General features: G+C 50.7%; 1 long non-coding RNA gene across 3 annotated transcripts; it reads right to left on the reverse strand.

Moving 5' to 3' along the window:
* Window positions 1–218: 218 nt before the first annotated feature.
* On the reverse strand, window positions 219–3,594 carry LOC116661481. 3 transcript variants are annotated; one of them, XR_004317356.1, is made up of 5 exons: window positions 3,089–3,594; window positions 2,427–2,666; window positions 2,180–2,309; window positions 742–870; window positions 219–614 (listed from the first exon to the last, which is right to left on the reverse strand). It is a non-coding gene; the product is annotated as an uncharacterized LOC116661481 (long non-coding RNA). The 3 variants fall into 3 exon arrangements; XR_004317357.1 differs by having other exon boundaries at window positions 219–648; XR_004317355.1 differs by having other exon boundaries at window positions 219–870.
* Window positions 3,595–20,121: the final 16,527 nt, after the last annotated feature.

Genomic DNA, 20,121 nt, shown 5'->3' on the forward strand with positions numbered 1-20,121 from the left:
CTATGAGAAAGAATACGTATGTATAACTGAATCACTGTGCTGTGCACCAGAAACTAACACAGCACTGTAAATCAACTCTACTTCAATTTTAAAAACATTAAAAAGAAAAGAAAAGAAAGAAGGTGGGGAGGGTATAGCTCAAGCGCTAGAGCACCTGCTTAGCATGCACGAGGTCCTGGGTTCCATCCCCAGTACCTCCTCCAAAAATAAATAAATAAACCAAATACCTTCCTCTTTTTTTTTTTTTAATTAAAGAAAGAAAGAAAGAAACTGTTGAACTGCAAAGAGTAAAAATGTTCGGCCACCCCAGAGAATTTAGTGACCACAGGTAAGAAAGGAGACACGGTGAAGTGTTCAGCCATTAGCCAGAAAATACATTTAATAGAGAAGAACACATTACAGCAGATAGTTAAGTTCTTTTTAAGAATGGGAGAACTCATTTGCAGCACAGGCAGAAAATTATGAAGGTAAGTGTAACCTTAAGGAGCTGCAGGCGTACCTTCCATATTTGCTGGATATTTATCCCTTGAAGGCAAGGGTCTTTGATCTGTTCATTGATGCATCCCCCAAACTCTAGAATGGTACCCGGCCCTCGGGTGGTGCTTGGTAAGTACCTGTCAGCAGCATCCGCGTCAGGCCCCAGACTACCTAACAGGGCAGCAGAACACAGCTGCGCTGGGGAAGGCCTGCGGGGCTGCTGGTCGCCCTCCCTGCCTGCGCTTCGGCTCAGTCACGTCTCACCTGGGAAAGGACGGGGGCCCAGGCTCCTCTTAGCTGATTCTGCCATCTCCTAGGTGTGTCCATGGTGTGCCTGTTAGGGTTTTGTTTTTCTCTTCCTTTCTAGCACCTTTAATTATCCTGAAAAACAATCTGAGAGTGATGGTAAATGAGATCATTTCTCTAGCATGGGTAATTTATTCTGATGTATGTGATTTTCCGGGTTTTCGAGCAGGGACAGACCACACACGGGGTCTGTGCAGTTGGAAGGGTCTGAGGAAGGCCAGCTTGCCCCCATATCTCTTCCTTCTGGTGGTGTGGCTCAACAGGAGGTGAGCCAGGAGTGAGGGGACACATACTGAAGCTTGTGACGGCTCCCACCGGGAGGAGGAAAGTGTTGACTGTTCACTTTGTTAGCTAAGTCCTGAATGGTGAGAAACAGTATGGAACACATTAGAGAATGAGTGGGGGGGTGTGTGTAGCTCACTGGTAGAGCGCGTGCTTAACACGCACAAGGTCCTGGTGGAATGTTCTAGGCAGAGGAAGTGGTGGCCTGGCACCTGGAGTGAAGCAGGTGTGGAAGGTCTGAAGGTCAGAAGCTCAGGCGGGGTCCTGAGCACCCAGGGGAGACAGCAGCGAAAGCGCTGTGGAACCCTCTAGAACAGTCTGTCTCATATAACCTTCTAGAAACTCACAATTCAGGCCATCCAAGGTGGTGGATACCACATGTGGCTAGTGCGTGCTCGAAATGAGGCTAATGTCACTGAGGAACTGAACATTTAACTGTATTAAATTTTTAATAATTTTAAGTTGCCACATTTGCTAGTAGCTCGCATATTAACAAAGCAGCTCCGGATCCTAACATTCTGATTTAATCCAAAATCACAGTTTTGTCCATCAATTCAACTTTTTCCTGCACCAAGTCCTTTGCTAGATTTATCTCCTGTCAGGGCGCCAAGCGAACCGGAGCTCTGCCTGCCGTCCAGGTTAGCAGGCTCTCCCAGACAGCGCCAAGGCCCAGAGCTGGCGGACAGAGGCGGAGCCCCGGCTTAGCTCAGAAATGGAGTTCACATGTATTAAATGTCTACAGCAACCCCGACACACATTACCATTCTTTGAAATACACACTGTTACTTTTAATTTAAGAAAACAAATGCAAATATGCACCAACAGTGGGAAAGACCCTCGCCTCTGGGGACTGAGGAACAGAGGTCAGGAGGTCAGGGGGCAGAGAGTTTCTTTTCACAAAATGCCCTTTTCTACCGTTAGATTTAATAGGAGCGCACACTAACATTAGAAGCGAACCAAACCCCCAAAACAATGGCTGTTAGTGGTAAACAGTGGCTACTAGAGACCGAAGGAAATTAGAGTTCTTATCTGCTCTGGGTGCCAGCCAAGCAAGGTCCAAAGCCAGCGAGATTTACTAGGTGCACACACTGTGGGTGAGATTTCAAACGCTCACCATTTCCCAGAGGCACTTCCCACTGCTGTCTGGAGAGGTGCGAGGAGGCTCGCCAGATTCCACTGAGAAGCAGGCAACCTACAACACGCCCAGTTCCAAACAAGCATGAGTTGTGACACGTGTACTGTAACTGGGAGAGAGAGAGTGAATCACAACGGAGCAAATGCGGTCCCGAGAAGGAGTCAGGAGAAGGGTCTGCCGGGCGACTCCGGGGATGAGTCGGCGGCGGCCGCCCCAGCGTGCTGACCTGGCCCTCCAGCGGCGGCAGCTCAGCCCCCTCCACCCGGGGCGAGGACCTCAGCGGGGTATCCTCGAAGGATACTGGGTCTCCTTCGCATTTCCAAGTGCATCTTCCCTTTGGGGAGAGGCAGTGCTGACCAGTAAAAATGAACGCTGTCATGATGCCAGGCTCCCCCGGGAGTGACTGCCGCGACGTCGGCGGTGCCACAGCCGTCCTGCGCATCTGGACTTCTGGAGCCAGCGCCACCTGTGGCGCGAGCACAGGCTTGGACTGAGAGGAACCAGCTCCCAGCCGCAGCTCCCCTGCGCACTCCTGTGTGACCCTGACCTTGTCCCTGCACCTCTGAGGCCCCGCCTCCCGCAGTGTAAGGTGGACAGGAGCTTGGGTGGAAACGGGAAGTCCAGGCAACGCAGCTGAGTCACTGGACGGATCCTGAGAGATGGCTGTCTCTCGCCCATCTATAAATGACCACACCAACCATGCACACGGGACACGCCCCCCCCCCCCGGGAGCTGGACGTGACCCCAGCCCCGCACACAACCGCTGAGCCCCCAGGGTGGGTCGCCAGCTCCACCAGTCTGTCCGGGTTTGGGACAGGAGCCGGAGTCTCGGCGGGTCAGGCTCGGTGACAGCAAGTGACTCGACCTGCCCGGCCTCAGAGTCCTCACCTGTCACCCGAGGCGTGGTTGAGCTGCCACTAAACTGAATCTCCTTCTCGGGCGTCCTTCACTGTGGCCCGCTCCGTGGGAGGCGGCGTCTGAGCTCCCTGGGCCCCCGCGGACCGCAGAGCCGTGCGGCCGCGGGCGGAAGGGGAAGCGCGCATGCGCCATGCCCAGCGCATGCGCGCCCACGGGGGAGGCGCTGCCGGGTGGGGGTGGGGAGTGAACTTCTCCGCCTCTGCGCTTCCTTCTTCCCCGACCCCCTCGCTTTCCTCGCCTCTGTTGCTGGAGACGTGGAACCCAGCAGGGCCAGCCCTTGTCTTACCTGTCCTTGGGCGTTTCCTGGATTCCCCGTCCTCGGTCTCCCACGTGCATCAGAATCCCCCAGGAGCCTTTTAGGATCCAGGTTCGGGTCCGGCCCCCTTCCTGTTCTGAGTCCATCGGCTGGGGTGGGGCCCGGGGATAGGGTCAGGGGTCACCCTGGCCCGACGCCTGTCCCTCTCTCCAGCTGTGCGCGCTGCTCCGCACCCCGGGTCTGGTCCTGGTCCGTCGCGGCAAGACGAGCAGGAGGCCCGCCCTAAGGATGAGTGAGACCTCGCTACTCATGGCGTCTCAGTTCAGGAAATGACAACTTCATGCTTCCGTTGCTGCTTTGGACTGAATTGTGTCCCCCAGATTCATATACTGAAACCCTAAACCCACATGCGCCTGTACTGGAGAGAGGGTCTTAAGGTGCATTAAGGTTAAAAGGGTGGAAAAGGTGGAGCCCTGAGCTGACAGAACCTCTGTCCTTACAAGAGGAGGAGACATGGGACGTCGCCAGCACGTCCTGTCTTCGGAATGCTGAATGCATCAAGACTTCACCTGCTTGCTGCCCATCACAGCGGGGTCAGGCCACTGGATTATCGCAGTAACCTCTTAGCTCATCTTCCTACCTTGGATTGTCACACCCCACCTCAGTCTATTATATAAAAAAAAAAAAAAAAAAAGCAGACAGAGCAATGCTTTTGTTAGTTAACTATTGAAGTGTAGTTGATTTACAATGTAGTGTTAGTTTCAGGTGTACAGCCTAGTGATTCAGTTATACACATATATGCATATTTTTCAGATTCTTTTTCATTATAGACTATTACAAGATACTGTCTGTCAGACCTTGTTGTTCACCTATTTTATATGTAGTAGTTAGTGTTTACTGGTCTCAAACTCCCCCACCCTACCCCTTTGGTAACCACCAGTTTGTTTTCTCTGTCTGTGAGTTTGTTTTTGTTCTATAAATAGATTCATTAGGATCATTTTCCAGGTCCCACGTGCAGGTGGTATCACATACTGCCTGTCTTTGTCTGACTCTCTGCACTCAGTATGGTCATCTCTAGGTCCATCGTGTTGCTGCACACGACATTACCACCAGAGCTATGCTTTCATTGCTAAAACAGTGTGTCACTTCTGCATTCCAGCACCTTCCACTGGCTTCTCCTCTTGCTCCGAGAAAAGCCTTTCTCTTTAAGACCAGCCTCCAGGCCCTTACAAGGTCGGTACCCCCTTCAGCCTTACCCCTCCCCAATTCCTTTCTGACCTCAGGGTCCCTCCTCTGGTGGCCTGGGCTTCCCAGACTTTCCTTACTGGGGTCTGCACAGGCCTGTGTCCCCCCTCCCTCCACGAGGCCTTCCCTGCCTCCCTACTGGGAGTGCAGCCCTCCTTCACCACACTCCTCTCCCTTGCCCGGCTCTGTTTTCTCCGCAGCACTGACACCATGTAACACTGTGCTGTTTGCTTGTTTGCTGGGTCACTGTAGGTTTATACCACTAGAATATTCTTCGGGACGGTAGGAATTGTTCTCTGTGTTGTTCATTCCTATGCCCCAGACTGAGAACACACCTGCCATGCAGTGCCGCCCACCCCACAAAGATGCCTGGAATAAATGGATGGATGTAGTAAGTGTCTGTTTCTTTCCATTTTTTTCCCCAGAAAACGCAATCTTTTGAAATAAAGCGGTCTTTAACATTGGTTTACATAACTGATCTTGTACTTTTTAAAGAGTAACCCCACCGCTACTGAGCGCCACAGCCGGGGGAGTCCAGGCAGCCGGGGGCGCAAGTCACCTGGTGTTACTACGTGCTTCACTGCAGGCAAAGGAAGAGAACCTCGCGGTGCCTGCGTTTATAAACCTGAAAGAAAAACAATGTTCTAGCAGAACTGTTTTTAATGTAAAGGCTGAGTTTTAAAGGATACTTTTAAAGACAAATTACCCAGGGCACTTAGTTCATGTGGAAAAGACTCAACCTTTCTACCGTTCACCTGCAAATTCTTCCTTAGGAACGTGGTGGGGCGGGTTCCATTTTTCTAAGGCTGGAATAACCCTTGGATTAACAATATGTAGGGTTCACACAGTCCCAGTGGTCTCCTTGTAGGAAAAAGGGAAATTACCCAGGAAAGCAGTGGGTCCGATGTCCCGCCAGCGTCCACGTGGGCCTCTTGCCAAGTCCAAGTCCATACTGCTCGCCGCATGACAGGCCAATAAGTTGAAGGATGAGTTGTTGGGACAAGGAATAGTGACTTTATTCGGAAAGCCCTGCGACCAAGAAGCTGGGAACTAGTGCTCCCAAGAACTTGCCTGAGTCAGAATTCAGGCTTCCTTTATACTAAAAGGGGAGGGAGGAACATCAAGCACTGCCTGCTTCCGGTCAGCCATTCACAGGCGGGCCTGGTCAGGACGCCTCCTACGAGCACGCAAGGGGGTTTTGGCTGAACGCTCCTCACCTCGGAGGCAGGGTTCCCAGCAATGGGCCATGATGTATCATTTAAGCTACAGGCAACATCCCTTTAGTGATTAACTTGTAGCAAAAGCAACAGAATCAAAGGTTAAAGTAAAAGCAACAGATCCCATGTGGAGTCAGGTTTGTTCTTCCCTCATTACAGGCCTGCTGAGAGCCCTGGCCTGGGATGCGCGTCCCAGGCAGCCTGTCCTCGGGCCCTTCACTGTCTGCCAAGCCTGCTCTGACCCCGGGGGGATGGCTGACACTCGAGCAGCACCTGGAACATGCTGGAACAGCACGTCCTGAGAGCTCCTGCAGAGATCACCGACACGGTTTGCTTCAGAATCTCCCCTTCCAGGAAAAGCCTTCTCCAAAGCAGACTGAAGAATCATGCAAAGCCACAAAAAATATTCTCTCTGACAAAGGGTCAGGAGGATCCAGGGCCCGCCTGCCCTTCAGCGGGGGCTCAGCCTGGGGCTGCCCGCACCTGATTGCCCCAGTGCAGGAATTTATCCTCCTCGGAGGCCGGGAAGCCCAGAACAGCAGGTGTGATAAGCAGCAGGTATTCCTGGAGCTGGCTGGGGGGAGGCAGGGGGGTTCTGAGCTCGGCCCCCGCCGGCCTGGTTCACCCCCTCAGAGCACCTCCCCTGTTGAATGTCTGTGCTCCTCCCTTAAAACCTGAAGCAGGCTGTAGTTACTGGTGACTTCAGTGTGCAAGGGGTTAGGCAAGCACAGTGGATGGATGTCTGTGCAGCATCTGTCTTCAGAAACGAAGCCCTCCACACCAGGGCAAGTCTTGAAATACGGCCCCCAGACTCCGAAGGCCCAGACTGCCTTCCGTCCCTTGCCGTGGATGCTGGGGAGACTTAAATGATTTGTTTCACATCCTTAATAACTTACTTAAAATGATCACAGTGCTACGTGCAGCTGGTTAAAAAGTTCCAGTGGCGCAAAGGCTCGGTGAAGAGCCAGGGGCTTTGCTCCCCCTGCCCCCTCCCCCTCCGCTCCCTCCCCTCCGGGCCTTTGTCAGGGGACTTTCAGTTTCATGGTCATAGTTAACATCCAAGTCCTCTCCTGGAAGCACAATGAAATCTGGCGCTCCACTGTGGTTTTATTCCAAATGATGCAAACACAGAAACAGTGTTTGATGTGCGAACGTCAAGGTCTTTTAAGATCTTTAGGGTCTAACTCTCTGAGGGCTGCGTCCGTGTGTCCTCGCTGAACGAGACTCTGGCACGGCCATCCAGTTATCTCCCCGTTACCCCTTGGGGTGGCGGGGCCCTGCAGGCAGTGGCAGATTCCATCCTGTCGTCTCTGCGTTCTGCATGTACCTGCACGCTCCAGACCAGGTCTGCAGGCCCCCGGCAGCCCTTGTGCAATTCCCTGGGCGGTAATCACTGCCCAGTCTTGCCTGCTGCCTTGCAGGAGAACTCAGGGAGCAGCGCTCCACAGCTCAACCACGTCAGGTCCCCAGAAGGCCCAGTATCTCCTTCTGAGCCAGTTTAGGAAGGAGAGCTGGCGAGGGTGGAAATGTGTAGCCGCAGAGGTGAACTGCTCTCAGCCCCCAGGTGCCTTGTCACTTCCAGGAAACAGAGCCAAAGGCAAAGTTTCACCATTGTTGTCAGCATTGAGGGCAGCAGCCCTGGGAACGGGGGCCTTCCCACCTGATCTGGAAAAGTGGCAGAAGTCAGCATGGCTCGGTCCAGCCGTGCTCGGCCCAGGAGGAAAGTCAGCCCGGAGCTGCCTTCCCTTCCTTCTACGTGTGAGTGTTTTATTGAAGTCTAGTCAGCTGCAGAGTGTCCATTTCTGGTGTGCAGCACAATGCTTCAGTCATGCATATACATACATGTATTTGTTTTCATTTTCCTTTTCATTAGAGTTTACTACAAGATATTGAATATAGTTCCCTGTGCTGTCCACTATACACTTGTTTATTTTATATACAGTAGTTAGTATCTGCAAATCTTGAACTTCCAATTTAACCCTTCCTACCCCCTTCCCCCCTGCTAACCATAAGCTTGTTCACTGTAAGTCTATTTCTGTTTTGTAGAGTTCATTGGTGTCCTTTTTTTTTTATTTAAAGATTCCACATATGAGTGATATCATATGGCATTTCTCTTTCTCATTCTGGCTTACTTCACTTGGAATGACAATCTCCAGGTCCATCCATGCTGCTGCAAATGACCTTATTTCATTCTTTTTGATGGCTGAGTAGTATTCCATTGTGTAAATTTACCACAGCTTCCTTATCAAGTTCTCTGTCGATGGACATTCCCTTCCTCCTCTTTGATGGTGACCTGGTGCCCCTCACTGCTCTGTCTGCCTCCTTGGACCATGCTCCTGCCGCCTGTGGCCTGGGCCACCAGGCTTTTTCCAAATAGCACCCCCACCAGCTGACAAACTGCAGCTTCACAGCTGAACTACTGCACAGCGATACCTTTGTGCCAGAGGAAGGACTTGTCTGTTTCTACCTCTAGTGCAGTGTGGAGGCTTCAACAGTCATCTTTATATTAATTCACACGTTTAGTCACTAACCCTAGAATCAGAAAGTGTTCTCAAAGCTGCAAAGCATTACCCAAATCCAAAGCGATATTTTGCTTGCTGTGGCCGGCCTGTTGGAATCTGACTGTTGTCGCATTCCACAATCTCTTTCCCTCTAAAAGTGTGTGCTTTCAGAGAGCACAATGTAGGAGCTTATTTTAAGGGGCAGGGACTTAAAATCATATTATTTTGAGAATTTCACAATCGCTCTTGGAATAGAGACACCTGGGGGTGTCCTAAAACCAGGGCTGGGAATCTGTGATTTAACCACTTGGAAAGCAGCATATAAACAGGGCTGGGTACCCAGGCAGACTTGAAAATCTAGTTCGGATTTTTTCACAAGGCTCTCTGTCTGTGAGTTAGACACTCCTGTGTTGGTTTTTGCTTTGGGGCCTGGGAGGGTGGGGTGGTAGGGAGAGGGGAGGACGCAGGAGGTCTGACACACAAAACGCCCCTCCAGTCAGGTCTCTGGTCAACCTGAGGGGGGGGCACCTGTTGCCTTCTTTCCTTTGAGCACCTACGGGCACCCATGGGCATCAAGCTTCTGTATTTTTTTAAGGCTCAGAATTGCAACTGCCCAACTCCTGGGCAAATCCTGACCCCATGGCCCTGCCATGGTGAGTAACCAAGCCAGCCGCCTGTGCAGGACGCAGGGAACCAGGCACACGTCCACCCACACCCAGGTCTCCTGTTGCTGTGCTTCCTTCCAGCTCTTTCTCTCTTGAAAAAAAAGATCCCTCTTTTGATTTCACACGTGGGTCGCCCTGGGCGCCCCTTGGTCAGCGCTCATCCCTGTGCAGTCTGCCCTCCTCGGTCCCACCCGCCTTCCGGGGCGAGGCTCAATCCCTGGATGGTGGGTGGAGGTGGGCGGTACCCGGGGCGGGCGTGTGTCCCCGAGTCCAGGCCTGCAATGGGGTCCCCACGGGCTGCACCTGCGTCCCTGGCCTCGCGGGGGGCCCACTCCGCGCTGGGCCCACCCAGGTGGGCAGAGGCCTCGCCCTGAGTCTCTCCAGCCTTTCTCTTTCTTCAGAAAGTGGTTTTGATCATTTGCAACAGTGTTTTCACTACAAAAGCAGTTTTCTCCAACATTCCACCTCTTTCTAGAAGTGCATGTCAACAGATGAAACACAAATGACATTGGTGACGAAGTTGCCAATGAGTCGGTGTGCAGATGAAGAAAAGGCGCGAGGGGCCGGCGGCTAGCTGACCACAGCGCGTATCCCGCAGTCCGTACACGCACATCGAGTCCCGTGCTGCCCACCCAAAACCAAGAGAGGCGCTGTGTCAGCTGCATCTCGGTAAAACTGGGCGGGGGTGGGGTGGGGTGGACACCGCAATGACAGGTGAGGCTGCTTTGGAAGGGCCTTTCCTGCCTGCAGATTTCACAGACGCCGTCCTGCAGCCCCTCTGGTCCCCAGCGACATTCCGCCATCTGAGCTCCAGCCTCTGAGGACGCCGGACCTGGAACAGACCCCGGGCTGCGGCAGCCGGTTTCCTCTCGTGGCCCGTGCTCCTGGTAACACAGACCCCTGGGCTTTCTATGGGGAGGGGCCTTCTCCTCGGCACCGTCCCAGGGGTCCCCCAACCGCTGCATCTGCCCCAAGCTTTAAGACTAGGCTGGTTGGATTCTTTTAAGTTGAAGCATAGTTGAATTACACTGTGGTATTAGTTTCAGGTGTGCAGCAGAGTGATTCAGTTATACACACACACGGATATACTCTTTCTAAACTCCAAATGCTATAAATACTCACCTTAGCATGTCCACTCCTTCCCTCCTTCATGGACACCTGTCCCTGGCAAGACTCAGCCAGCCATCTGAGCAGACATGACGTGATTTCAGATGACGGCTTTCAGGACAATCAAGTTTCAAATATGGATCTTCAGGGACCTGGGAGAGGGGGAGGTCAGGGTCTCGTAGCAAGGCCCGGGGTAAAGGCACTGGCTTCGCAAGCACCCTTCTTCCTTGGGTAAAGACAAGGCTCATTGACCGTCCAGCAAGAGGGCTGCACTGCATCCCTTAAGGTGAAGTCAGATACAAGCCCACCTTCAAATAACTCTCCACCCACCCCACGTGAAAATGGCAACTCCTTCTCTGAAACAAGAGTACCTGACAGGTTGAAGCTGGCTCTCCAGACAGATCACAAAGCCCTTTTCTTTTTTTATTCTTCTTTTCATCAAAGGAATACGTACACTTGGCTTTGAACAAGAAAATCCATTTCAACATTTCTGCGTCATGAAAACCCTCCTTCCCGGCAGCAGTGAAGCATCTGGTCCCAGCGGGGCCCAGGGCCGGGTGAGTGGGTTCTGCCTACCGCCTGACCTCCCCATCTGCACCCACGAGCGGGGCCAGCCAGGCCTCCGTTTGCTCTGTTGGTGGGGCAGTGGGCGGCCTGGTGGCCCCTGGACAGTGCAGTCCAGTGTGGGAGCCACTATAGAAGCATGGCCTCATCACACCTCCCCGTAATTCTTGGAGCTCAAGCTAGTCCTTAAATGTCCGTCTCCTTAAGGAAAAAAGCTGGGGGAGGGTGTAGCTCAAGTGGTAGAGCACATGCTTAGGATGCATGAGGTCCTTGGTTCAACCACCAGTACCTCCATTAAAAAAAAAACCCTAAATAAATAGACCTAATGACCCCATTGCCAAAAAAAAGGAAAATAAAAAATAAACTAGATTTTTAAAAAATTACATATATTAAAAAAAGAAAAGAAAAAGGCTCGGGTGGATTCTGTTGCCTCAACTAAGAACCCCGACAACACAGACTCACAGGTTCACAATGAGGAACAGCAGCCCGGCCGAAGCCCCGCTCCCGGCGACGAGCCTGGAACAACTGCAGGCGACGCTTCTGGTGCGTGGTAACCCAGAGCCAACGTTGTAACAGGATTTTGTGAACTTAGCACAACTACCTACTTCTGTTTTCCCTTTTTCATTCTCCAAATATATTTACACTTCGTCCATTTTATATTAGCTATGTAAATATTTACTGTTGAGTTAAGCAGTGTGCTATGCGCTTCTCTTCTCAGGGAACATTGATTTCTTAACTGTTTTCCAGTTGCTCAGTTTTCTAAGCCAAAAAAGATCTATTGGTCTGATTTCCAAATGTCCCAACAGACCCAGGATGAGGATGTTCGCGCGCTTCGCCCAAGATGCCCCAGAAGAGAGAGGGTAGAAGACAGCCCGTGTTCCGAAGGGGCTAGTCCTCCTCCGTGGACGTGGATTTATAAAATACACCCCCAAAGTCACACACAGGAGGCAACATCCAGAACTGGGTTCTGCAGCTAAGCCAACACCACAGACTCTCCACATCTACTGATTAACAACTGCTCTCGAAAGATTATCAAAGTCAATGACACAGAATAGTGCCATTTTGCTAAGCCTCCATTTCTTTTTGTTTTTTAAAAGTTATGCTTCATTTATAGTTATTATAAAATACTGGCTGTGTTCCCCATGTTGTTCATCCTTGTAGCTTATTTTATACCTAATAATTTGTACCTCTTAATCTTCACCTCCATCTTGCCCCCCTTCCGTCTCTGCATCTGTGAGTCTGTTTCTTGTCTGTTACATTCACCAGTTTGTTGTGTAGTTTTAGACTCCACATGTAAGTGATATCTTACCATATTTGTCTCTATTTCACTCAGCATAAAGCCCTCCAAGTCCATCCATGCTGTACACCAGAAACTAATACATTTAAAATCAACTGTGCTTCAATTAAAAAGCAAACAAACAGCCCATTTAAAATATGGCCAGAAGAACTGAACAGACATCTCTTGAAAAGAGGAAATGCAGACGGCCAACAGGAGCATGAAAGCTGCTCAACCCATCACCGACATCAGGGAAACACATCAAAGCCACCGTGAGACCCCACCTCACACCTGTCAGAACGGCCGTCATGGAAAAGAGCACAATGACAAGGGCTGGCGAGACGTGGAGAGAAGGGAGCCCCTGTGCGCCTCCATTTCTTTGATTTTCTCTTAGGCTTCAGATATTTATTTGTATTGATTGATTTTAATATTTTATTGCTTCTTAAATTACCAAGGTAACATACTGGCCCTGGACCACAGTCCAATAATACATGAACAAATAAAGCAAAAGGCGTGTCTTCTTAACTCCCTCCCCAGCCTGCCCACCCCTTCCTCATGGGAGAGTTTCCTCCCAGACTCCCCTGAGGGGGGAGGCGTGTGGCGGCGGGTCACCCGACCAGGAGGCTGGAAGGATCGTTCGGAAACCTGACTGCCAGGTCTTGCTCAGCCCCTCGGTAGCTGAGTGACCGTGGGCTCTGGGCCCCGGCCGCCCCCTCTCCAGCCCCGGGACAACAGCGCTGTGGGCCTCCTCGCAGGGCTGTCTGGGTGCGTGTCACACACTGTGGACCCAGAACCTTGGGGCCCCCAGTGACACCCCCCCACCTTGCTGACCTCCCAGCAGCTGAAACCCAGCTCACTCTTCTCATCCCGACACTCAGGAGGGAAGTAACCTTTAGCCTGAGTATGTGCGGGACTTAGATTACTTTTAAAAGATAAGTAGCTTTGTAAGAAGATCAGCGGCTGCCAGGGGTTTCAGGGCAGCAGGGACGACCAGAGGGGCACAGGCAGGGAAAATACTCCGTATGAAACTACAGTGATGTACACTGTATGTCATTAAACATCAGTCCAGGGTGGGGTGCAGCTCAGGGGTAGAGTGCTTGCCTAGCATGCACAAGGTCCCGGGTTCAATCCCCAGTACCTCCATTAAAAATAAACTAATAAATAAATAAACCTAGTTACTCCCTCCCCAAAACAAACCAAAAAATAAAACAACAAAACCCCAAAACATTTGTCCAAACCCACAGAATGTACAACATCGAGTGAACCCCATGTGAAGTACGGGCTCTGGGTGATGGTGGCGTGTCAGCGTGGGCTCTTCCCTGGGAGCAGACGTACCACCCCGTGGAGGGTGTTCAGTTCATAACGGGGACAGCTGTGCATCTGTGGGGACGGGGGTACTTGGGCAACCTCTGTGCCTTCTCCTCCTCAGCTTTGCTGTGAACCTAAAACTGCTTTTTAAAATGAAGTCTATTAAAAAAAATAAAGAAGACATAACTACAAACATGAAAGGAAGGAAGGAAGAAAGGAATAAAGGAAGGATGGAAGGAAGACAGACAGACAGACTAGTAGCTTTGTAGAAAATAGCCCTTAAAAAAGCCAAATGCTGTGTGTCAGTGGTGGAAGTTTTTCAAAAATTAGGAACGTGATGGTTCTGAACCAGGAAGATCCAAATTGGGGGTAAACAAAGGAGGGGAATTCAAGCTACAGTGCTGCCCTGGAACAAGGGTGTGTTGATCAAGTGACTGCCCCCCCAGCTCTAGAGACAGAAAGGTGACAGAGGGCGGACAGCCACGGTGGAACACACTTAGACAAAAACAATGAGTAACTTTTCATGTGTGTCCCAGATGTTGCATGGGATGTACTATAGTAAAAATAGTCATTGTGTATCTGGAATTTTGACTTAACTGGTATTAAATCTGTCTTTTTTTTAAGCTGTATTTTTATCTGCCAGATCTGGCAGCCCTGTCCGTAGCAACACTGCAGGTGTCTTCCTCAACATCAGACTTCTCACCAACACGCACACCCACAAGCAAGATCCACAGGGCCACAGAGACACGCAGGCAGATGTGAAGGGTCAAAAACATTGTGAATTATGCTCCTCTTCCTGCCTTGAACAGCCCGAAGGTCGTGGTGATGACAGCCCTTTAGAAACTCAACCCAAACAGTCCTTTCTTCCAGACCAAATCCTAGGAAGTTGCCAGAGATTTTGACTTTTGATTCTCCCAGAGACACCATCCTGAATGTCGCTGGCCATGCCAGGAATGTGGTTTGGGCCGGGCCCAGCACAGCTTTTCCCAGCGCTGTTCTAAGGAAGCAGTCATGAAGCAAAACCAATCTGTGTAGTTGAAAACTGCAGGGCTGGCTGCTTCGCGATGCCCAGACCCTCCAGGTGCGGCTTCCCCTCCACGCTGTTGGCTGTGCTCCCAAGGCCGCTGAGGCTGGGGGGCGCTGGCAGCCACGGCTGGAGGCCGAGCAGGGGAGCGGGGGCCGGAGCGCTGGGCCGCAGCGGGCCAGGGCCGGCCTGCCTCCAGGTGGCACCGCCCACCCCTGCACCCACCTCTGATGGTGGATCTGCTTCCTCCACTTCACAGCAGTGAGGCTCCCTCAGTCTCCGCAGGGCTAGAGGTCAAACTCAGCTTTTTTCTTTTAATGGAAGTACTGAGGACTGAACCAGGACCTCACGCCTGCTAAGCACACACTCCATCCCTGAGCTATATCCACCCGCCTCCCAAGCTCGGCTCTTTTGGATCACTACTCTTCTGCACAAGGTTCAAAATCCAAAACATACTTGGAAATCGGTGAAGAGTCTGCTTCCCCAGCCTCTTGCGCCCCTCCCTGGAGGTGACTGACACCGTGGAGAGAGATTTGTACAAATACATGTTTTTCTTGCTCTTTTTCTTCTAGACAGATGACATCTTGCTATTCTGCCTGAAACCAAGCGCTTTCAGTCTCGGTCTAGCGCTCTAACTAAAAAACAAAAAAGAAAAGGAAGTATTTTCTTACTACAAAATATAGCACTATAAGAAATTTAAGAGAATGGAAAGAATCCGCGGTCACGTCCTCCCTGCTCCCCAGAGGCCACCGCTGCCACCGCTGCCACCGCTGCACAGCCCGAGTCTTCCCATAGATGATGCCTCTGAACAACTTGTGTGTCCTCTTCCTCCTGCGCCAGGAAGCTCCTCGGACAGGAAGACGTGGAGGAGGAGGAACAGGAGCAGACAGTTTGTGGAGGGCCCCAGAGGGTGCGGGGCGTTCGGGCGGGAGAGCTCCATCCGTCCAGGGAGCAGGTGAACTGACTCATCCTTCTGAGAACACTTTTTTGAGCCCCAAGCACCTGCTCTGTGGGAACACAGATCCGAGGATAAATCGAAGCAGGGAAAATAATGAAACCAACAGGCCATTTCAACACCGTGTGATGAGAGTTAAAACAACAGGAAGCCTGGGGGGCAGATGCCAGAGGAGGCAGAGCTTGCCGGGGAGGGCGGCACTGGAGCTGAACCCTGACCCGGTGACCTGCAGGTCAAGCCAGGTGACGAGTGGGGGGCATTCCCATGCAGAAAGGGCAGTAGGAGGAGAGATGGCTCAGCAAGGCGGCAGGAAGGGAAGGTGAGTCACGTGAAAGGAATGCTGGCTTGACCCCGAGAAGGGACACTCTCACAGGTCCCGAGGCAGGAAACTGACACAGCGGACTTGCACTTGGACAGCGACCCAGGTCGGCAGCAGGGGAGAAACACCTGAGGGTGGATGTGGTGGAGGCAGTCTGGGGACTGGAAAACCGGTCAGGGCAGTGCTGTGTGAAGCCGGGAGAGAGGATGGCAACCTGAACACAGGCCGTGGGGGCCCTATGGATGGAGACTTGGCTGGATTCTAAAGCAGTAATTTTGGATACAGATTTGGTGACTGGCTGGGGGAAGAATGGCTTCCAGGTTGAGTCCTGGGCATTTCTTGATTCAAAATTCTCCTTTGGTTTCCCTTTTTCTACAAAAATTTACAAGCTTCTGGCCTTGACCTGAAGACCCTCACTGACATCATTTCAACCTCCCTCTGTAGTCTCTCTCTCTCTCTCTGTCTCTGTGTCTCTCACCTTGCACTTGGCCACAGTGGAATGCTGGTAATTCCCCAAGCACACCCTCCCTTTGCCCAAGGTCCTCCTCCACCCACCTGGACTTCCTGAAGCGTGCCCCATCCCTCAAGCCCAGCTCAAGGCCACCTCCTCCAAGAAGCCCTCCCAGCCCTGCCTTCCCTTCTTCCCTCTGCTCATTTGGAGCTAATCTCCTCCAGGCTCCAGCAGCACTTTTGCTTCTCTATCTGCTGAAACACTCACCACATCCTACATTTTGCTTTTTGTGGAAGTGGGAGGCCAGTGGAGGCCAGCGTTTGCACTCCCCCTGGAAGGCTGCCCCCACGCTGCCCAGCCACTCAGCCACCTCTTCTGACTCAGCAAATGCTTTCTGGGCAAAAGCAGCCCCCATGCTGGTCTCCAATTGCTGGATTCCTGTCTCTGCCAGGTCTTCTCCTTGTAACTATTCACTGTCTTTTTAGTTCTCTGATGCTTTTAGGAAGACTATTTTTTTAAAAAAACACATGGCATTTTTTGTTGGCTTCAGCAAGAGGACCGGGGTATCAGGAAGTGGAAGGGAGGTGCTGTTCATTCTTTACTGAAAGCACAGCCTTGACCCCGTACTGCGGACCATGTGCAGGCTTCGCTCCTTCCCTGGAGCACCACTCCCCCCAGGAAGCTGTCTCTGAACACCCACCCTCACCACGCACAATACCTGGTGAATATTCAGCTTCAGCTGGATACTGCCAGACTGTGAGTCACCTGAGGGCGAGAACTGCTCCGTGTTTAGTGTCCACCATGGGACCCTGCATGTGGGGGCCATTCAATGACAGCTGCATAAGTCAATGTCTGATTAATAACAGCTTTGTTCTGATTTCTTAGATTTTTGACATTTCCTCTGAAAAGTGGGTCTTATCTTTAGGAGCAAGAGTTCAATCTGTTCTTCAGGGACTGAGTCTTAAAGGAGAGGCTGAAGGAATGTGCCCAGGCTCGCTGTCTGTTTCCTCGTTCTCATGGAGCTGATCTCTGCTCCACTGAGAACCTCCTTTCCAGGCAGTCATGTTCCAGCAAGTCAGGAGGTGACGGAGAGGCATGAGCGTGCCGTCAGCAAGAAGTCAGCCTGGGGTCCCAAAACAGAGTTTCAAAAATCCACACACACAGAATTAATTTGTTGTAAAATGCTGCCATTTTCTCAAAAGTGTTCTGGCGAGGACAGGACGATGTAAATGTGTGTGTGTGTGTGTGTGTGTGTTCATTTAAAATGCACTTAAGAAGTCAGTTTCTTTAATCAGAAACTTGCCTTCCGAGAGCGGTCGGCTAGTACGTGACCTAGAAGCCGCACAGCACAGCCAGCTCCTACAACGGCTTCGCGAGATGGATCGACCGATCAATAGGAGAGCCCTTTCTACTAGAAAAATAACTGTCAGAAACAGGTTTTCATTTTGAAAAACAGTGACCTGCTAAGCATGACGGATGTCAGAAATGGGCTCTTTCCCCAGAAAGAGAACAAGAAGCCCAGTTTGTTTTGCAGGCAAGTCGGCCCCGCTGAGGAACAGAGCACCCTCATCTCATAAAGCCTTTCCTGGAGGCTAAAGGGGAGACACTGGCCCTTGGCTTGTTTCAGGACGCGAGTGTAGCTCTGGTTTTTAAAGAGCAGCAGGAACACTGTCCTTTCAAGTCAGAAAGACGACAGTGTCCCTGTTACCACGTCCACATAGCACGTCCCAGTCAGCACAGCAGCACAAGACAAAGAAGCTCGAGCTGCCAGGGCTGAACGGGAGGAGACAGAGTTACAACATTTTATGATGGTATGACTGCCTTCACAGGAAACTAGAAGGAATTAACAGACAAATGACTAGATACAAAAAGGAGACAGTCTGGCCTGATGCCAGATAGAAACACATACATGGCAGTTTCACCCTATTCGCTAACAACAACTGATCAGAAAATTTTATTTTTAAAAGACACCATTTAATAGAAACAAAAATCTTAATGAACCTAGAAATAAATCTAATAAAAGATATGCGAGCCCTATACATAGTAAGGTGCACACCTTCACCGAAAAGCATTGAAGAAGCCCCGAATGAAGGGAAGGACATTGTAAGCTGATGGGTAGGAAGGTGTCACCTGAAAGTGTCAGAGTTCACATGCTGCTCCACAGAGCGAATGCAACTCCCTTCCAAGTTCCCAACAGCGTTTCTGTGTTTGTTTTTGTGAAACATGACACATGTATGAGGAATAACAAAGAACATCCAAGATACTTTGAAAAAAAGGACCACGGAGAAGAGACCAGCTCTGCCAGATGCAACGACAGGATGAAGCTGGAGTGATTAAGGCAGTTGTGTTACTGGCTCACAGACAAAGTGACCAACGGAATGAAACAGCCCAGAGGCAGGACTATGCAAATGAGGACCATATGACCAAGGGCCATGGCAAATCCTTGCGGAAAAGACAAACTGCTCAATGAGAAAAACAGGTTATCATTATGGAAAAAAAAATGAACATGGGTCCTCAGTATAAAAGTAAACCTGAGAAGAGGGTGTAGCTCAGTGGTGGAGCACATGCTTAGCATGCACGAGGTCCTGGGTTCAATCCCCAGCACCTCCATTAAATAAATAAATAAACCTAATTACCCACTCTCCAAAAAAGAAAGAAAAACAGTAAATCCTGAATAGATTAAGAACTTGGATGTCAAAAGAAAAAATTTTACCTTTTAGAAGAAAACATAGGTGACTTCCATCTTGAGAGTAAGGAATAATTTTAAAATAAGGTCGAATCTACAGAATACTTGGCCAGTTCTCCTCAAAACTGTCATGGCATGAAAAGCCAAGAAAGATTAGGAACAGATTAGGGAGACGTGACAAGCAGACAGACTGCGGTTTCCTGCGGGAGGTCCTGGAACAGAAAAGGACATGAATGGAAAATCGACAAAATCCAATCGGGACTGGGGTTTCCTCAACAGAAATGCTGCTGGTGTCTTAGTTCTAAAAATGTCCTGTGGTAACGCAGGGGGGCGTTAGGGGAAAGGAAACTGGTGGGGGAGGACTTACCCTCCTTGCAACTCGGCCATAAACCTAAAATTACCCCCAAAGGAAAACTTAACTTCAAAAATAAATAAGACCTGGGGGGAGGGTATAGCTCAAGTGGTTAGAGTGCATGTGCACTAGGTCCTGAGTTCAATCCCCAGGACCTCCTCTAAAAATAAATAAACCTAATTACCTCCCTCCACACAAAAAACTAATCAATCAATCAATCAATCAATCAATCAATCAAGTCACCTAGAAAATGTGAAGAAAAAATAAATATTCGAAGCAATTTGAAAAAAAAAACAATTTAAAAAATAAAATAAAAATAAAAAAGACCCAAGAATCTCTAATGATAAAATATTGATAAACTTGACTACCTAAAATTAATAACCTTTTCTCATCAAAATACCTTAAGTCACCCATTGATCATTGTTAGAAACAGATGCGTGGTTAAGACCTGGTTAAAATCTGGGGAATTCATCAAATTATACTGCACTCCAGATTCGCAGACAAGAATGGAGGAAGAAAGGTCCCCTCTCCAGGGACAACCAGGGACTTAACTGGAGGTGGTGACAGGTCAGGGGTCACTGTGCTTGGACTGGGGTGGCTCCGGGGTGGATGGGGGGCTCTCCCCACCCATTCTAGCCACTCAGGCCTGTGTCTGGGGAGCTGGGTGGGAAAGGGGGACGTAAGGATTTCCAGCTGAGAGTTTGCAGCGTTTCCCCTCTTCAACCGGCTGCCCTTCGACCCGCTCCGGCCCCACCTCCCCCCGGGCCGGTCCAAGGGGAACCACCCCTGGAAAGGCCCCTGTCGGAGAAGGGCCCGCATGCTCCCGGCGCAGCCCCTCCAGGAGACCTGACAGTGGTGCACCTCGTCTCCTCCTCGCCCACAGGGGAGACGACGCCACAAACACTGCTTCCAGGTGCTGGGATCTCCAGAATACAGACCAGACACCAAACTGTAAGCAATGTTCTCTTAAAATTATTTTGCTATCTGTCTATGTGGCCATGATTCTCTCTCCTTTTTCAACTTGTGATCAGGCTCAGAGGCAGTTTTCCATCCCGAGTTATTTGAAATGGGTAAGTT

This window comes from Camelus ferus, chromosome 35, assembly GCF_009834535.1.
Source record: "Camelus ferus isolate YT-003-E chromosome 35, BCGSAC_Cfer_1.0, whole genome shotgun sequence".
In the NCBI taxonomy this organism is placed as follows: domain Eukaryota; kingdom Metazoa; phylum Chordata; class Mammalia; order Artiodactyla; family Camelidae; genus Camelus; species Camelus ferus.